Genomic DNA, 13,506 nt, shown 5'->3' on the forward strand with positions numbered 1-13,506 from the left:
TTTTGTGGTCCCTCAACCAAAAAATGCAATATATTTCATTTAATGAAACGTTTTCTTGTACGTCTTATATCTGGAGAACTGCATATAGTGTATCCAGACCAAAGCTACCACTTAACTCAGTATGATGTGCTTATTCCGTAAAAAATAGGAAAACACGATTTAGGGGCCATCCAAAAGTTTTGTGACCCCTGATCCAAAAAAAAATCCATTGTTTTTCATTCAATCCAATATTTTCTTGTACGCCTTATATCTGGAGAACTACATATTGTGCAGTCAAACTAAAACTACGACTTAAGTGAGTATGATGTGCTTATTCCGTAAAAAATACGAAAACTCGATTTAGAGGAAGTTCAAAAATTTTGTGGCCCCTGACCCTTGGCCAAGATCGCAATAGTTTGATCCATTTTTGGATCATTCCTAAAATTCTTGTTATCTGATATTGTTGGCCGTGTAGCTTATGTATTAGACTGAATGAAGAGAAGGCACAAGCCATAACGCAGTCTTTAATAAATTGATTATTTTAAATGAAATTCTTCTCCGAGTATATTTTCCATTGCACTCTACATGTCAGCAGTATGTTTCCAATAGTACTTTCACCCACACACATTGAAAGCCCCATGTCCTTTTCCTTTCAGAAGGAAAACTTTTGAAATCACCCCTGTACACCTATTAGCAGTGGCGTATTTAGGATTTTGTTTCGGCGGCTATGCGTACCACGTAAGTAAGTGTTTATATTTTTCCTTTTCAGCCTTAAAAACTTTAACACCCAAGGACGTCATTGCAGAAGCAGGGGCCATTGTCCACCTAAGTTTGAGAATTAAATATATTTTAATCAATTGTCTACTAATATACTAGGAAGAAACGTGAAACTCATTTGTCAGTGAAGAATCTTACACCCGAGGCAAATCAGAAATGATGCTTCAGCAAACACGCGTTGAATATTTGTAATCTCATTTCAACTTAACTAATTTCGTTTTTGAAAAATGGAAATATTCAATTTTATTTGTGTACGTTTTTACTAAAACAAAATCTCGAGACCACCTGAAGCTGAAATATACTGATTGCAGTCTTAATGGCAAGAATTGCAGACTGGTGAATCTTATGTGATAGGATATAAAATTACCAGTAATTTAACCATTTATTTTATCCTTAGAACAAAAAGGAAGCATCCTCTTGCCTACCTAATTTCTCGTTCTACTTATCACCCTCTTTATTTTCTTTAATTCAAACATTTACCATTTGTCATAACTAACAAGTAAAAATTCTCTCCGAAGAATCAGGGATCCGGAAATTGCGCATATATTTAGATACAGGAGGGCCACGAAGAAATACTGGTGAAATATGCAGGGCCGACACCAAAGGATAAATCCAATATGGCTGCCCGATTGTCATGCCAATCGAGAAATTTAAATCTTTAAGTTTTACGTCCGATGATTATGCCGGTTAGGCTAAAGGAGGCGGTGATTATGAGAAATGGATGAAATGGTGGAATGAAGAAAGTGGGAGGAAACGGGACGATCCCGATAAAACCCAGGAACACGGTGTTTGTCCACCACAAAGTCCACACGGCTTGAGCTGAGATCAAACTGGGGACCCCAAGTATCGGAGGTGAACGCTCTACCACTGAGCCACCGCTCCCCTCTTGTTAATCGACTTTTGCAAGCAACCTCTCATCCGCTTCCCATGGGCAGATTGACTTAACGTTTTGCAGATTGATATATGTATGAACACTACACATCTATGGATTTGAAAATTCGCGGAGGTTGACTTATTGAACCTAATACGGCAGATCAAAATGTAAATATCTTAACGACTCGTGTCTCGAAAACGAATTGTACTATTGAAGTACAGTATCACTAGACGTGTACGAAAAGCCTTAAAGGGTTCAAAATATCGCCATCTAAAAACCAATATGGAAGAACAAAATCCTGAACAAAACAGCTCGTACTACAAAAGCGAAATTTGGTGTAAAGATCCATTACCATTACTTTTCACGCAATCTGATTGGTTAATGATTTTCAAATCTTTGCTGCTATCAGTTTTAAGTTTTGTTTAACATTTTTCGATTACTGTTTAAAAATCTTGATTTTAACATTTTCGTTCAACATTTTGCACTCACTGACAAATATTATCAAAACCATTTATTTGTTAATCGAATAGTTAAAAACCGGATGAGGTTTGACGTCTAACCGTGAAACGTATAATTATTTGTTTGAAAATGTTGTTTGAAAATTTTTTGTTTGAAAATTTTGTTTGAAATTTTTCCTTTCCAAATTTTGTTTAAAAAATTTTGTTCGAATTTTTAAAACTTTTCCAAAATTTTGTTTCAAAATTTTTGTTTGAAATTTTTTTGTTTGAAATTTTTTTGGTAATTTTTTTAAAACTTTTTGTTTGAAATTTTTGTTTGGAAAATTTTGGTTTCAAATTCTTGTTTCAAACTCATTGATAAAGTTCCGAAACTTTTTAGAACAAAAACATCTGGCAAAACTGTTTATCATGATGCAATAGTACACGTCAGAACATGGGATTGTACTTGAAATGAAAAACGCAAATCATTGAAATGGATCATTTTATTACACTGTATTTATTAATCACATAATCCATACCAGATAAAGGATCTGGATATTGTCGATACTATGTACTTTGAGCTTGTTGCACTAGTTTGTCTTTAGCGTATAATTTTAGTTCCTACTGAAGTCTTTTAAGGTCTATTGCGATGTCAATTGGTGGAAACTCAATGTCCATTTGATCACAAATAAACTGTTTATCAATACAGGTATGCACCCACGAACGATGTTGACAACCATCACACCATCTAGATACATGTTGTACAATATGCATGACACTATTTTCAAAATAGTACTTTTTCAGGAAAATACTTGTTTTGTTGCACACTTCCACTGCATGTTTAACATATTGGAATACATTGATAAATTTGTTCCATTCCGTTTGAGTTAGATAAACCATGTTGCGGGCTTCATGCAATGTACTCTTTTTACGTACCAGCACCATCTTCTTCTCGAGGACTGTACTTAGATCAACCTCATGATTTGAGCCTAATGATTTGGCAATGGTCACATTTAGCTCACCATGAAAATAATCATTCATTTGGTCGATTCGTGAACATAATATTTGGCATTCTTCAAAGTTCAGTTGTACACCAAATTGTTCTGCTACGCCCAATTGAATCACAAGTTCAAACGTTGTAGCACAGATGCCAATCATCACATGTTTTGTTTTAAATATATTTATCGGATAATAGCTTGCAAAGAGGAATTCTTTATCGTTAGAAGTACAGATCTTTCCTCTTGAAACGCACTTCCTCGAATGATTTCATGGACTGACACGGTATTGGCTGTTTTCATAGAGCTATTGCTAACGTCATTGGAAAGAAATGTGTTAACCAAACCAAATTCATAGATCGCATTCTGTGATTAAAGATTTCAGCATACAGCTACGGCTGACGTCAATGAAAACGGATGTGCTGACGTTTGAATTCATGATTTAATCACAATTGCTGACCAAACCAAATTCACAGATGCGACTGTGTACTAAATTCAAATTGATGACTTCGACCCGAGAATCCTTTGTAGCATAAAGATACAGATCCAGTGTTTAAAAAACGTAAAAGTTCTTCTTGTTTGAAGCTTCCATTGGTAAATATCTTGCTGGTAAAATAATATCCTTATCATTTTCAAGCTTCACTACGATTCTTAATCCAAACTTTGATGGAATCATTTAGCTAGCTAAGATTCTCTAAGGTATATTCTGTTGTAAATCAGTAATCTTGGTAAATGATTTCATCACATCACGTGCGTTTAGAAACAGCAGACAAGTAGCCATGATGACGTTATGAAGAATACTATCTCGAACGATGATGCAAAACTGATGACGTTGCATTACCATGTTCTGACGTGTACTATTGCATCATGATAAACGATGTTGCCAGATATTTTTGTTCTAAACAGTTCGAAACAGTTTTTTACTAAGGAGAGCACAAACTTAAAAAAAAATTGTAACCAAAATTTTCCAAACAAAATTTTGAAACAAAAAATTGGAAAACGAAAACAATTTCAAACAAAAATTTCAAACAAAATTTTGAAACAAATAATTTTAAACAGAAATTTCAAATCAAAAATTCTCAAACTAAATATTGAAAAACATTAAACATTTCAAAAAAACAATCTAAAATTTGGAAACAAAAAAATTCAAACAAAAAATTTTAAAACGGAATTTTTTGTTTGAAATTTTTTCGTTTCCAAATTTTTAGTTTGAAAACCTTTTGTTTGAAATTTTGAAACAAATTCAAACAAAATATTTTCAAAACGAAATTTTCAAACTTAAAAATTTTACGTTTCACGGTTAACCGTCAAACTTTATCCGGTTTTTAATTTCTCGATTAACAAATAAACTGTTTTGATAATATTTATCAGTGAGTGCAAAATGTTGAACGAAAATGTTCAAATCAAGGTTTTCGATCATAATCGATAAATGTTAAACAAAACTTAAAACTGAATGCAGCAAATATTTGAAAATCATCAACCAATCAGATTGCGTGAAAAATAGCCATCAAGCAATCAGATTGCACGAAAGATAGTTATCATCCAGCCAAAATGCATCAACTATAACTTTACCAGTGTCAGATTACATCACCTTGTGACTAAATTTCAGTGTTGTAGCATGTATTGCCCTTAGGGTAAAGGTTATAAGATTCAATAAAATACGTAACAGATTTCTAAAAACTCAAGGTAAAATCAACCACCACCAATTATCTTAGATTATGAGCTTAACTAAAGTTCAAAGTATTGTTTCGCGCCCCATGCTAAAATTTTGTTTATAACAATTCCCAAATTTAAAGAATGGTCCTACGTACCTCTCTCAATATACCTAAATGTTAGAATGAACCATATCATTATATGTTGTAGTTAGGTCTCAATTAGGTCAATTGTTTACCTTAGTAGAACCAACTTTTGTCTAGAAACCTGTTATTTGATAACTTCCATGAATTTTGAAAAGGAAATGAATCCCTATACACTACCTCATCAAGGTCAGTCACGTGGTACATCGTATTGCTACTTTTTATATTTGGCCCATAGGCGCGAATAATAAAAACCAATGACGTAATTTTCTTTTGACAATTCTCAAATTATTCTACAAAGTTTAAGAGGAACGTATTAATGTACCGATGTCCTGGACTCCTAATCCCATCATAGCTCAATAACTGATCAAGTGACCATACTAATATTTGACAATGATTTATCCAATGAATGAGATACCACCCAATTCAAAGAACAAGTAGGGCCTACGAATTATTGATTTAACAATAAGAAATGTATCCCTCACAAAATTTAAGATCGGTACACAAATACACCTGTGTCTTATGAAAAAGTAATGAATCCTGTATTCATTCAATACTAAAGCCGTATCAAAAAAGATAAAATAGATAAATAATCTTTAAAATTTGAATATTTGGCCATAAGAGGGACACCAACATTCACAATGGGTCCTAGAAAACTTACCGAATTTTGTTATTTGATAATTCCCTAATTTAAGGAATGGTTCTATGTACCCCAACAAAATTTAAAAGGTGAACATAAAAATATAAAAGGTAATAAACCTCTGTACATACCCATATAACGTGCTAAATCCTTATCAAAGGGAATAAATTGAGTCAATAATTTAACACGTGGTCATACTAATTTCTGGTAATTTTTATCCATGAAAAGGAACGAGATTTATAATGGTAATTTTAAGAATCTATATTATTATACCAAATTGGGCAATTTCCTAACTTTAAGGGTGACCCAATGTACCTCTACCAAATTTTAAGATGAAAGGATCGATGTACTTATGCCTTATAAAAAATAGACCCCTGAACACATTCATATATTCATATAAGGTAATAAAACAGCATCAAAGGGGGCCAATAACATCCGAAATTTGATTTTTATCATTTTTTACGCATGAAAGGGAACCTGATGGATCACCTAAATTTATAGTACTACATATTGGGTCCTATACTATGGTACCGAATTTTAAAATAAACAAATTCCAAAATTTAAGGGGTGGGTCAATGTACCCCTCCCAAATTTTAGAAGGGTACACTAATATACCTATGTCTTATGTAAGATAATTGACCCCTATACATACCCATATAATCATATGAAGTAGGACCATATAAAAGGGGATAACTTAGGTCAAAACCAAACACGTGGTACAACGTATTGCTTACGTTTATATTTTGGCAATTTTTTACCCATGAAAGGGAACGACGTGGACTACCTAAATTAATAGTTATACATATTAGGTTCCAGTACTATTATACCAAATGCTTAAATTGAATGCTTTCCAAAATTGACGGGGTGGGACAAGGTACCCATCCTAAAATGTAACCGTATCTTATGTAAGAAAAGGGACCCCAATACATATCCTTATAATCATATAAGGTAATAGGGTCTCATAAGAGAGGATAAGTTGAGTCAATAACCAAACACGTGGTTGTACTAAAAGTTGGCAACTTTGTACCCATGAAAGGAACGAGATGGACCACCGAAATTTATCATGATACATATTAAGGTCCTGTACTATAATATCAAATGCTTAAATTGGATAATTTCCAAAATTGAAGGGATGAGTCAATGTGCCCCTCCTAATATTTAAAGGGGTGCACCAATGTACCTATATTTTATGATAGGAAATTAACCCCTATACATAAATGACCATATAAGCATATAAGGTAAAAGGACCTCATCAAAGGGAATCAATTGGGTGAAAACGAAACCCGTGGTATAACATATTGCTTATGTTTATATTTTGGCAATTTTTTACACATGAAAGGGAACGAGTTGGACCATCCAAATTTATCATGATACATATTGAGGTCCTGTACTATAATACCAAATGTTTAAATTGGAGAATTTCCAAAATTTAAGGGGTGGGCCAATGTACCCCTCCCAAAATTTAAAAGATGTATCCATGTATCCATGTTTTATGATAGAGAATGGACCTCTATACATGACCATATAACTATATAAGGTAATAGGACCTCATCAAAGAGAATAAAATGAGCCATAAACCAAACACGTGGTACAACGTATTGCTTACGTTTATATTTTGGCAATCTTTTAGCCATGAAAGGGAACGAGGTGGACCACCCAAATTTATAGTAAAATATATACTAGGGTCCTATACTATAATACCAGATGTTTAAATCGGACAATTTCGAAAACTGAAGGGGTGGACCAAGGCACCCCTCCCAAAAATTTAAAGGGGTGTATCAATATACCCATGCCTTATCATCCTTATGAAAGGAAATGAACCTCTGAACACGCCCATATAAGTATATAGGGTAATTAAACCTCATCAAAGGAGATAAATTAGGGCAAAACCCCCGAAATTTGATTTTTTTGACAATTTTTTACCCATGAAAGGGAACGAGGTGGACCACGACCGTCTCAAGAGAAGGGCTACGTTTAGGTTCAGCTGTAATATCACAACAAGTAGGTACAAACAAAGATGACAGATTTCTGTAGTACTAGCTCAGGAGAGTAATACTCCCGGAAGTAGGAACGGAAAACATAGTTCTGATTGGTTGGCGTTATCTATGTCTTGCCACGTTACATTCAAATAGCAGAATTCAGACGATTGTTGTCAGTCCTTGTGGCCGAGTGGGCTAGCGCTGTATGCTAGTAATGGAAATCTCTTTTGGCGTGAGTTCAAACCCGGCCCAAGGAAAGTTTTTTAAACTTTTTTTTTTACATTTTTATAACACTTTATAAATTAAAATAATACGAAAATAATACTCAAAAATGTGATTTACTTACTTTTGTGCAGATAAGTAGTAGTAGTAGTAGGGACAGGTTAGAAGCCCCGCAGGGCTCGTTTTGTTGCCCTTGTAATCCATGATATAAGGCTCGTTTTGTTCCCCTTGTACTAAATGATATAGATTTTGTGACGAACTTAAAAACAACTGACTAGGATAGCGCGTAAAACAGCTGGCTAGAGTAGCGCGCGAAGAAACGTATTTCTCGGAGTATTACTCTCCCGAGCGGGTAGTGATTTCTGCGAATGAGGCGATGACACTTGTTCACGTGAGTTAAAAGCGAATGGTGAAACAGTGAGCGCGCACTTTTAAAGTTGTTTGTGTTTGTGGCGTTGTTAAGTATAAGTGTTTGTAAATAAAATTTGGAAGCAAAAGTGCCTTTTACTTGTGTTCCTTATTGTACGTGAATTACCGAAAGGGACCGAAAGTAAGTGCATTTCAATTTCCAGTTGAAGGCATTGTACGAGAAAAATGTCTTCGCATTATCACCCCAGTAAAGACTAGTATTAAATTTAGTAGGGTAAGCCTGTAGCTTTTTCTCATGATAGTTCGTAACAATGACTCTTAAGATATAATCTTAAACAATGATATATTTTTATTTAATTATTTGGTTTTTAAGTACCTACGATATTAAGCGACTTCCTTGTATTTTGTTCACATACAACTACAGAACTTCAGATTTTCAGAATCCTTAAAATAGGTACGATTTCAACAAATTGTCTCTTCGAATCCAATAACTCAGAAACTATGTATAGTATTATCATATAGCCTTCTCTGCAGGTAGGTAACGGAAACGTATTACATCTTCCTCAGTCTCAATTACGATCACAACAACATTATTATTTAAGTAAGGGATCAATAAATCACAACATTGAAATAGATGCATATAGATATTAGCTTCTTATATTCTCTTTTTACCACAGAGATGTTATGACATATGTATTTATAGATTACCTTAGGTTGTAAACCAATATACCCCTTAGTAATTTAGTTTGTCTAGTGCATCAATGGCAAAAGTACTATGTACCTGCGAGGGTGTTAATGTATCAACAGGGGGCCTACAGCAGTGTAAATAATAAAAGAAGGAGGATTATATATATATATATATATATAATCCTCCTTCTTTTATTGGGACATTCGTAATAGCAAAGACAACAGCAATATTTATTTACCATAAATATTAATAATTAACTGCAGTAAGAACGAGCTTTTTTTTGGGGGGGGACCTGCTTCAGTAATTTATGTAGTTCAGTGAGGTGGTGTGTGGTTACGTAAATCCTAATGTATTTTTAAATTTCTATAACGAATTCAAAGTGCGAAATCCTAAACAGACGGAAGAAATTTCGCCCCACTGAAGATATTTTGAATACCTCACTCACTAATAAGATATTGGTATTGAACAAAATGACACTATTCTCAGTAGTTTGCAAATTAATTACAGTAATTCGTATGTAATTCACGGGTAAAGTAGTGATATGGGAAGTGAGTGACGTATCTTTTCTGTATGTGGTCTCGGGTTCGAATTCCACTTTAAACTGTAGATCTACCATCTACGTCTTATATTATCTTGGTTCTGAAAAAGAAAGCTAAAATTCACATTTTGTTTCGTTTGGTTTCGTCTTTCTCCCGATTACATAATCAATTGCAGAGGGCTGATCTCAAAACAGATTAGTATTACTCTTCGCAATTCAAGTAACATAAAAGTTAGCAAATTATTTCTTCTGAATCGAGACCAAAAACTACTTTACGAGACAAGAGGATACTACAAAAACTTTTTAAATAATCGAAACGAAAGAGAAATAATTCTTCGAAAACCGAGACGAGAATCCTACAAACATTGACAAGACAAGAAATTTTTATTTCTTGGCTTTCTCGTAAAATACACCAATGTACTTGGGATTGAATTATGGAATCTTCACATCAGATGTGAAGGGCGTACTGTTGAGCCATCAATCTTCTCTCTCCTTACTTTATTAACGGTACCTATGTGTATTGTTGCTCACGAGACGAGACGAGAAATAAAGTTTTCTCCTGTCGTCTCTTAAATTAATTGTTGGAATTCTCGTCTCATTTCGATTCTCGAAGAATTATTTCTCTTCACGTTTTATAAATTTATGTCCTGGTTTTCTTCTTAATTTTATCTAGAACTCTACAACTTATCTAGAATGCTTCCACGTCACGAGAGATCCACTTACGAGGGAACCTATCGAAGTGTAACTCTGACTTCGAGTCGAGACTATGGCCATTGGATACCTTGTCCCAAAAGAACATAACACGAAAAGGGATACATCCTCGATCTCAATCGTTTCGGAGATATAAGCGTGAAAAGTTAGAAATTGAGCTCCATATCATACATTGCAAAGTCAGATTTCGGGTCAGATTTTTCGGAAACGGTCAGGTAAGGAAACTCAGCGGATACATATGAAATTAGTGTGGGGAGCACAACACCTTTTGAATGAAAAAATTGTGTCCCCGGGGCACTCGCAAGGTCCCAGGCGAGGTCCAACTCAAAATTTGCAAATAGAACCGGGGTCAAGTAGCATATTGTATGAAAGCTATTGTTAAATAAAAGAAGATACAACAAATCTCAACTCTCTAGGATAACCCTGTGCAAACGGGCAACTAGTCAAAATGTCAATACAACCTACATCAGAAAATGTATGGCTACGCCTCTAAATCCGTTAAGTTACGACAATAACAAAACAGAAAAACACGTTTAAAAGTGCAAGGTATTGAAGTAAAGCAAATTGCTGCAGAGTCTCTCTCTCAAAAGCACCCTCCGATATATTATAATTCTGCACGATTATTCCAGTTTTCTCCAACCCTACTCCTCTCCAAGTTGCCTGACAGTTTCAAGATTACTACTTTTCATCTTTATCATCATGTTTCTCGTTCAGCAAATCAACCAATAGAAATTTCACAGTGCAATCTGTGAATTTGGGGACCCAATGCGGGAAGCATATACCGTTACCTTTTGACCTTCTTACCCTCCACGGCGATTGCAATTGACAATGTATCCGTTCTCTTCTAGGACACGAAATCCAAGGTTTATGGTTATTCTATGGTCTATTGGTCATTTGAAGTCACACTTATACTTGGATAAGGTCCGTTGTGCGACTCTGTGAGAGACTCTGCAGCAAATTGCTTTACTTCAATGCCTTGCACATTCTAACGGGTTTTTCTGTTTTGTTATTGTCGCAACTTAGCGGATTTAGAAGCGTGGTCATAGAATTTCTGATACAGGTTGTATTGACATTTTGACCAGTTGCCCGTTTCGACAGGGTTATCCTAGAGAGTTGAGATTTGTTGTATCTTCTTTTATTTAACAATAGCTTTCATACAATATGCTACTTGACCCCCGGTTCTCTTTGCAAATTTTGAGTTGGACCCCACCTGGGACCCTGCGAGTGCCCCGGGGACACAAATCTTTCATTCAAAAGGTGCTGTGCTCCCCACACTAATTTGATAATTATTCGCTGAGTTTCCTTACTCGACCGTTTCCGAAAAATCTGACCCGAAATCTGACTTTCTAATGTATAGTATGCAGCTCAATTTCTAACTTTTCACGCTTATATCTCCGCAACGGTTTCGATCGAGGTTGTATCCCTTTTCGTGTTATGTTCTTTTGGGACAAGGTATCCAGCGGCCATAGTTTCAACTCGAAGTCAGAGTTACACTTGGATAGGTTCCCTCGTAAGATTGTAATATATCAACATTGAAATCAGGGGCGGCTTTAGGATTTCAATTTTGGGTAAGCCCGCTCCCTCGCTTATTGGATACTTGTACACATTTGATTGATTAATGACAGTAGGAAATTCTTTTACGTTAGTGGTTGATGCTATTTGTTCAATAATTATCTACCATTAATATGAATAGTGGAAAATATATGTACTCTTTCAGGGTTTGTATATTTTTCAAAATTTTAGGGTAAGTCCGTGCTACCCGGCATACCCCTTAAAGCTGCCACTTATTGAAATATTTATTATTGAAGTATATTATGTAGTGGCTTACGTATCTCTAAATGTTGATAAATGTTCCTGATTGTTTCGTATAACCACTATAATAATTTATGAATTTTTATTATGAATCATGTGATACTAGACCACTGACATCTGAGACTTCAATGAACTTCTGTTTCCCACGAGACCTGATAATTATCTCGTTTCGGAAATGACAAGAGAAATGTCGTTTCTCGTCTTGTCTCTAACTTGAACATACACTTCTCGTTTCAACTCTTATTGAAACATACACTTCTCGTCTCGTTTCCGAAACGACACGAGGAGTTTCTCTATCGTGGACATTACTTTTCCGCTTCTCCAAATACTGAATTTCTTAGCCACCTTCCATATCACTTGTTTTCATTTCTTTGATTAATCAAGTATTTAAAAGATAGCTGAATTTAATTATTTTTCTTTGAAGTATAATTTCATCCTAATCATACATACATGATATATATTTAACGAAAGTTTCTGGATACGATGTAACATGATACAAAGATTTTAGAAGAACTTGTAGTTTTAAATGTTACTAACCTAATTCTCTTGAAATTTCAGTCAAATATAATATTTAATGATTTTTTTTTATATAATACGTATGTTTCGTATTATAATTATCCTCCGGATCATAACACTTTTAATGTAATAGGGTCAAAGTTCTACGTCTCTGTCTCTCATTTCTGTAAAACGACTTGTTTTTTTAACCCTCGTGTTGAGCTGGCCAACTCTGCCCAAGCAAACTGTGCGTCTGCCTGTCACTACTTTGTGTGACGTCACTCGCTACGACGAAGGCCTTCTCTTGAGACGGTCGTGGGTGGACCCCCAATACTAATAGAGATACATACCCTGGTCCTAAGCTACCACACCAAAATTTTAGATTTTGCAAATTCAAAAATTTAAGGGACAATCCTAGGTACCCCTGCCAAAATTTAGGGGTGGGCTAAGGTACCCCTGCCAAAATCTTGAGGGGTGGTCCTAAGTACCCCTAGGTCATTGACCCCGGGCCAAGGTAATTGACCTTTGACCTATGACGTCACAAATCTCGGGGTCAAAGTCCAAAACGCGATCAGGTCACCCCAGTACTACTAGAACTCATGACGTAATGAACCACTACTTATAAAGGCTGCAAAATTTGAATTTCAAATTATTAGTTTCCTTGTCCACAGTGAATTATCAATATATACCTAATATGCCTACTAACGTTGTATGTTTTTATTTCGATACTTGAATTAGAACACAAGTATGATGTTTTCAGGTCATATGAGCACATCACTTACCTATGTTGTTGTTTCTTTGCAGACGTACTTATCCTCCTCATTCGCGCAGTAATTTCAGCACTGAGTACACATGTGATATTTTGCCTTTATTTTGCTTTATAACTAATATATTTACTGTGTAATGCATACAGTTAGCACATCAGCAGTGAGTAATGTTAATTCGTGTAACCCGGCTGTGATGGAAACCTCTCACACGGGAGGGTCCCACAAGTTGTCGCTAATATCTGATTGCCACACAGCACATCTGATAGAGCATCATGAGAAATGAACATTAGCAAAATCTGAGGTGCTATGGACCACAAGAATAGGAGCTAGGGGGCTTCAAAATTGGAATATCCAAAAAATTATATCATGGAATTTTGTATGTTTAAAGTGAATATCCTGAAAACCGTTAAAGCAATAAAAACAAAAA

The 13,506-nt window shown here is 35.1% G+C and overlaps 1 pseudogene; it reads right to left on the reverse strand.

Moving 5' to 3' along the window:
* Positions 1–13,135, reverse strand: part of LOC145660987 (glucose dehydrogenase [FAD, quinone] pseudogene) — a 31,207-nt pseudogene extending 18,072 nt beyond the window's left edge.
* Positions 13,136–13,506: the final 371 nt, after the last annotated feature.

The sequence above is a fragment of the Thermobia domestica genome, chromosome 9, assembly GCF_964235325.1.
Source record: "Thermobia domestica chromosome 9, izTheDome1.hap1.1, whole genome shotgun sequence".
NCBI classification, from domain to species: domain Eukaryota; kingdom Metazoa; phylum Arthropoda; class Insecta; order Zygentoma; family Lepismatidae; genus Thermobia; species Thermobia domestica.